The sequence below is a fragment of the Dipodomys ordii genome, unplaced genomic scaffold (genome assembly GCF_000151885.1).
Source record: "Dipodomys ordii isolate 6190 unplaced genomic scaffold, Dord_2.0 Scaffold14, whole genome shotgun sequence".
Classification (NCBI taxonomy): domain Eukaryota; kingdom Metazoa; phylum Chordata; class Mammalia; order Rodentia; family Heteromyidae; genus Dipodomys; species Dipodomys ordii.
In genome coordinates this window covers 14,009,412-14,016,638 of record NW_012267230.1, presented here as the reverse complement: position 1 = coordinate 14,016,638, position 7,227 = coordinate 14,009,412, and the positions used below count along the sequence as shown (strand labels likewise).

The following is a 7,227-nucleotide window of genomic DNA, read 5'->3' as shown; positions in this document are numbered from 1 at the left end:
CGACTTCGGGCGACGATGACCGGGAAGAGCGCAGCCGGGGCCGCGCCACGGCCCCTCGCCCCTGTGCCGGCGACGGTGCGACTCCGCAGGTTACCGACCGCCCTCGGGGAAACTCGGGAGGAGTGCGTGCGGGTGGGGAAACTGAGGCTGGCGGGGAGCGCACCTTCCCCAAGGTCACCGGGGGAGGACGCGACCGAGCGAGATTCGAGCTCGAACCCTCCCCTAGCGAAGCGGGGGGGTGGGGGGGGATCCGGGTCCGACCCGGTCACCTGCAAGAAGGCGGGGCGGGGGACGGAGAAGACGCCGCCACCGGGGCTGGGGACCCCGGCGTCCCGGGGCGCCCCCGCCGCGGACAGCCAGGCGTGGGGTTGCGGGTTGCTCGTCGCCGCCCACGGGACACAGACACAAGAACTAAGGTCTTCCCCTCCCCGTTCCCTCTCGGCCTCTCCTGAACCGGACACCTGTGAGGTGAGGACGCCCCCCCTCTCCCCTCTCCCCCCCCCGTGCCTCCAGCCTTTACCTGGGAAGCAGTTCCTCCCCCACCCCACGCTGCTGCCCCGCTGTCGTCTCGCAGCTCCAGTCCCAGTCCCGCGGCTAAGGGGTGATTGCTCACTTGAAGAGTTCCTTGGCACCACGTGGCCATGGAGTTAATGTCCTGAAATAAAAGAGAGGGGAAAAAAAAAGGAAGAAAAATGTCCAGAACAAACAGCTTCTCTACATAGTCTGAGAACACACTAAGAACACACATGTTGTCTGCCAGTGATCGGCATACATGTTTCCATTTATATGTGTTGCCCACCCCTCTTGCCCGTCTCTCTCCGTCACCGTCAGCACCCCACACCCACTCGGCTACTAGGTGGTTCTCGTCAGTCATGCCATTCTATACTTTTGTAGATTCCAGCAAATGTTACTAACACATGACTCTGGCAAACCATTCATCCTCCAAGACCCAGTTCAGATGTCACCTCTAGGAGGAAACCCTTCCAGTCCAAGGCAAACTTAAGAGAAGACCTATAACACAACCCCTTCCCTCCCACCCCCATCCATTCACATTTTTATTTATTCATCAGCTATCTTGAGACTCTCCCTAAGGCATTGCCACTGTGCTAAATCCCTGGGCAAAGTATAAAGAAATCCCAATGCACTCTATTTGAAGAGTTAAAGTAACAAGCCCTGGGAATCACACTGAAATATTACAAAAGAAGTCCATCTGAGCTAGGCTGAACTGCTGCAGTCCTGTAATTACTCACTACTCAGGAGGAAAAGCAGGAGAGGAGGATGAGTTTGAGGCCAGCCCAGGCAAGAGATAAAGGAGATCCTGTCTCAAAAACAAAAGGCTGTTGGGCACCAGTGGCTCCTCACTTGTAATCTACTCTGGAGGCTGCAATCTGAGGATCATATAGTTCACAAAGTCAGTCAGGAGTCTGGGAAGGTGGCTCAGTGGTAGAGTGTTTGCCTTGCATGCATGAGGCCCTGAGTTCATTCCTCAGCACCACATAAACCGAAAAGGCCGAAAGTGGCACTGTGGCTCAGCTGAGGGACAGAGCCCAGGCCCAGAGTTTAAGCCCCATAACCAACAACAACAAAAAAGTCAGGGGAAGAAAGTTGATGAGGGCTAGGAAGGTGGCTCAGTGGTAGAGTGCTTGCCTCGCATGCATGAGGCCCTGCATTCAATTCCTCAGTACCATATACACAGAAAAAGCCGGGCGCTGTGGCTCAAGTGGTAGAGCGCTCACCTTGAGCTGAAGAGCTCAGGGACAGTGCCCAAACCCAGAGTTCAAGCTCCATGACTGACAAAAAAAAAAAGTCCATGAGACTCTCATCTCTAATAAACTACTCAGAAAAAGCTGGAAGTGGAGCTCAGTGTTGGAACCATAGCCTTGAGCAAAAAGAAGCTCAGCCCAGGCTGAGTTCAAGCCTTAGGACTTGCATAAAAAAGGGGGAGAGGGGGCTGGAATTGTGTCTCAAATGGTAAAATGCTGGCCAAACAAACAGAATGACTGCTCTGGAAAGGCAGGAAGTACAAGGAGTCACAGAGCGACGCAGAGCAAGCTGCACAGTTGCACGTGAAGTACCCTAGCTGGCTGTCTAACCAGGGGGCTTTGAACCCCTTGAGAGCAAGGGCTATGTCTGGGTCACAGTACAGTGCGCAGCCAGAAGTAGATATGTAAATATAATGAATGAGGAGCTGTGGCTAAGAGGTAGTATGCAAATATACCTCAGGGGTATGCCCAGGCCCGGAATTCTAGCCCCAGACTGGCATGGGTGGGGGGAGAACAAAAACTCTCAATGAATGAGTGAACAGTGTCAGATCCCCTGAGTCCAAGAGGTCACTGAGATTGAGTGGGTCTACCGTAAGCAGTGCCAGGCTATTGCCCCACAGAGTGGAAAGGTGCCCAGCCACAACAGAAGAAGCCTTAGCTAAGACCTAACCCAAGGGCAACAGGGATGCCGCAGAGTTCCCCCTCCCCCTGGAGCTCCTTGATAAATAGTTCACACAGCAGTGTGTGCAGGACCCCTAACTCCGGTCTTGCTAGTGAGCAGCTTGAGTCACACTTGATTTCACAGTGGAGAAAGCTGGGGGACCCAGTCCCCACAATGCGGAATGGATATGTCAAGGGCCAAGCCTGGATCGTAAGTTTTCCGGCTCCAAACCTCCCATTCTTCTGCCTGCCCAGGCCCAAACCTAAAACACACATTCCTATCTCCATCAGTTCCCCTGGTACTTCCTGGCACTTACCTGCCTTTTCTCTTTCTCCATTCAGTCCTCTGGCCTCTGGCACAGCTGTGGGGACAGCACGGGGGAGATGTGGGTCCTGCCCAGGGGGTCACAGCTAACCACAGAGGGCCTTAGTGGGCTGGGCCACTGCCACCACAGGTGAGTAGCACTTCCCACAGGCCTGGGGGGTGGGGGGAGGAGTGTTAGCATTTCCCAGAGGACACTAGGGGCTTACGCATGGTACACATCTAAGACTGCCTCCTCTTCCCACAAGCCATAGTGGCTTGAGGGTCCCAGACTGCACTGAATGACCAAGGAATGTCTTGGTCATGTCTCCAGGGTCAAGAGAAGAAGGTGGGTACATAAAAGAATGAGGGGTGGGAGGGGCTGGGAAGGTGGCTCAGCGATAGAGTGCTTGCCTTGCATGCATGAAGCCCTGGGTTCGATTCCTCAGCACCACATAAAGCAGAAAAAGCTGAAGTGGCCCTGTGGCTCAAGTGGTAGGGCACTTGCCTTAAACTGAAGAGCTGAGGGACAGCGCCCAGGCCTAGAGTTCAAGCTCCACGACCGACCAAAAAAAAAAAAGAATGAGGGGTGGGAATAAATCAGTAAATCGGGAAAAGTTTCTGAGGAAAGTTCATTGGAGACTGGGAAGGTGACTCAGTGGTAGAGTGCTTGCCTAGCATGCATGAAGCCCTGGGTTCAATTCCTCAGTATCACATAAACAGAAAAAGCCTGAATTGGCTCTATGGTTTTTTGAGCACAGAGAAGCTCAGGGACAGAGCCCAGGCCCTGAGATCAGCCAAAAAAAAAAGGAAAGGAAGAGAAGAAAGAAAGAGAGAGAGAAGAAGAAGAGAAAGGGGGGTAGAGAGGGAGGAAAGGAAAGGGAACGGAAGGGAGGGGAGGGGAGGGGAGGGAAGGGAAGGGAGGGAAGGAAAGGGAAGTCAGTTGAACCCATCAGCTGAAGAATGGTGGACTCAGTGGAATAGGATTTGGCCATGGAAATAAGACATACTGCCAGGCGCTGGTGGCTCCCGCCTGTAATCCTAGCTACTCAGGAGGCTGAGATCTGAGGATCCAGGTTCAAAGCCAGCCCTGGCAGGAGAGACCATGAGACTCCTATCTCCAATAAACCACCAGAAAACCAGAAGTGGCGCTGTAGCTCAAGTGGTAGAGTGCTCACCTTGAGCTGAAGAGCTGAGGGACAGCGCCCAGGCCCAGAGTTCAAACCCCACAACCAACAAAACAAAAAAGAAAGAAAAGAAGACATACTAACACCTGCTACAACATGGATGAACCCCCAAATCACATGCTCAGAGACAAAATAAAAATGTTGTTTTGAATACTCAGACATTTGACATAAATGGCACACTGCATGATTCTGGACATTGCTTTTTGGCAATCAACATTATGAATTTTTCTTACGGTATGGGTGTTGAGTTGGCTAAGTATGCACTCTACAAGCACTTAAGCCATAATATCAGCCTTTTTTGTTTTTGGTTGGTCATGGGGCTTGAACTCTGGGCCTGGGCGCTGTCCCTCAGCTCTCTAGCTCAAGGCTAGCGCTCTACCACTTGAGCCACAGCACCACTTCCAGCTTTTTCTGCTTATGTGAGGCAAGCACTCTTACCACTGAGCCCGTGTGTGTGTGTGTGTGTGTGTGTGTTGGTCGTGTGGCTTGAACTCATGGGGCTTAGGCACTGTCCCTGTGCTCTTCAGCTCAAGGTGAGGGCTCTACCACTTGAGCCACAGCACCACTTCCAATTTTCTGGTGTTTTATTGGATATGAGTCCCATGGAGTTTCCTGCCCAGGCTGGCTTTGAACTGCATTCCTCTCATCTCAGCCTCCTGAGTAGCTAGGATTACAGACATGAGCCACCGTTGCCTGGCTTGCCTTAGTTATTTTTGAGGTAGAGTTTCACTTTCTGGCTGAGCTGGCTTGGACTGTGATCTATTACTACTTCCCTTTGTCACTGGGAAGACGCACAGTGACACCTGCCACTGTGACCAGCCATTGGATGAGATGGAGTCTCATGAATTTTTATCTCACCCTGGCCTTGAACCACAAAGCCTCAACCTCTGGCCTCCCAAGTAGCTAAGATTACAGGCATGAGCCACTGTGCCTGACCAATTTTGTTATGTGGCTGTTTTTTGTTCTTGATAGGTATTTTGGGCACAAGATAGCCTTCTCTATTTTGATTTCATAAAGATAGGTTCCCTGATTTCCTTCTAGAAAAGCATTTTTTCTTTTCTCATTCAGATGTTTGATGCATTTGAGGGGGCCTGTGTGCATGTGTGGATGGGGTTTGGGGTAGATATAACTTCCTTAGAGCCACTTCCTTATCAAATACACTATCCTTTTCTCTGTGACTCTTAATATAACTTTTAGACCCCAGTCCTCTTAATTCTGTTGGATTGGCCAATTTGTATTTCTGCACCAATATAATGTTTCAATGTTTCCAATTTAGAGTAACTACTGAGTAACTTCTTCCATCACTCTTTCTTTTCAGAATTGGCTTTTTTTTTTTTTTCTTGTTGGACATGGGGCTTGAACTCTGGGGCTTGGGCACTGTCTCTGTGCTCTTCAGCTCAAGGCAAACACTTTACTGCTTGAACCACTTCCAGTTTTCTAGTGGTTTATTGGAGGTAAGAGTTTCATGGACTTTTCTGCCTGGGCTGGCTTTGAACTGCAATCCTCAGATCTCAGCCTCCTGAGTATAGGATTACAGGCATGAGCCACCGGCACCCAGCTTAGAATTGGCTATTTTTTGCCTCTTTACTTTTCCATAGGAATTTAAGGTCAGTTTGACAAGGGCCCATTTCTGTGGGATTGTATTGAATTTGTACATTCATTTCAGGGAAAGTTGCTCTCTAAAGAAACAGTGCCTCTTCTTACCAGTTATTAGGCAAATAGGGCAAATGAACATTCAATGCTACAAAATGTCACCAGATAAATCCAAACTGTGGGATACTGCAAGAAAAATACTTGGCTTCTTTAACAAATAAATGTCAAAGAGGAAAACATAATGAAAATGAAGGGAGAAACTATAGATTACGAGATTTAAGGGGCTGGGAAGGTGGCTCAGTGGGAGGATGCTTGCCTTGCATGCATGAGGCCCTGGTTCGATTCCTCAGCACCAGCAGAAAAAGCTGGAAGTGGTGCTGTGGCTCAAGTGGTAGAGCACTAGCCTTGAGCTGAAGAGCTGAGGGACAGCGCCCAGGCCCAGAGTTCAGGCTCCATGACCAACAAAAAAAAAAAGAGAGATTTAAGCAATACTGTAAGAATGCAGTTGCGGCCGGGCGCTGGTGGCTCACGCCTGTAATCCTAGCTCCTCAGGAGGCTGAGATCTGAGGATCGAGGTTCAAAGCCAGCCCGGGCAGGAGAGACCGTGAGACTCCTATCTCCAATAAACCACTAGAAAACCGGAAGTGGCGCTGTAGCTCAACTGGTAGAGCGCTCTCCTTGAGCTGAAGAGCTGAGGGACAGTGCCCAGGCCCAGAGTTCAAGCCCCACAACCGCCAAAAAAAAAAAATGTAGTTGCATTCTGAACCTTGCATGAATCCTGATCCAAATAAATTCAGATAACAATAATGAGACAATTCACCGGAAATGGAAACACAGACTGGCTAGGATTGATACTGGGAAGCTACTATGAATGTGGGTGTATACATCACAGGTTCATGCCTGTAGTTCTAGCTATTTGGGAGGCTGAAATCTGAGGACTATGGTTCAAAGCCAGCCTGCGTAGACAGTCTGAGAGGAGACTCATCTCCAATTAACCAGAAAAAAGCTGATCTGGAGGCCTTGCCCAAGTGGTAGAGTGCTAGCCATGGTCAAAAAGGCCAACTGAACATGAGTTCTGGAGCTCAAGTCCTAGTACCAGCAAGTGTGCGCATGAACACACATATACTCACACACACACACACACATACACACACACGTTTTACTGTTGTTTTTTAACTGTGATATTGTGATTATGTGTTTTAAGTAGCTATCATGTCTTAGAAGCATAAGTTAAAATATGATCAAAATCTAATTTGATAATATGCAAATACATATGATAAAGTATAAAGGGTTGGAGTGACAGATGAAGCAAGATAAGCCAGGAATTAACTAGTAATTGAAGCTGAGTGATGAGCATGAGAAGATTCTTTACATGGCTCTCTGTACTTTTGTGTATTTTGACAATTTCCATAATAAAAGGTTTTAAACATGGAAATCTGAATCTTATCAATCACAGATATAACTGTTCATTTAAGTTTTTTTTCTGTCTTGCAATAAAACTATCTAATTTTTTCCATCAGGTCCTTTTTACATCTTTAGCCAATCCCCAAAAAATTGCTAAACTATTTTTAGTTCTAATTTTACTTTATTGTTTTGAGTGTGGGTGTGGATGTATATGCCCTTACTAGGGCTTGAACTCAGGACCTACAGACTGTCATTTAGCTTTCTTGCTCAAGACTAGCACTGTGCCATTTGAGCCCACAGCTCCACTTGGACCTTTTCT

The 7,227-nt window shown here is 48.9% G+C and overlaps 1 long non-coding RNA gene across 1 annotated transcript; it reads left to right on the top strand.

Moving 5' to 3' along the window:
- Nucleotides 1-3,806, top strand: LOC105982087. The gene is made up of 3 exons (XR_001174862.1): nucleotides 1-89; nucleotides 2,766-2,878; nucleotides 3,770-3,806. It is a non-coding gene; the product is annotated as an uncharacterized LOC105982087 (long non-coding RNA).
- The last annotated feature ends 3,421 nt before the right edge of the window (nucleotides 3,807-7,227 follow it).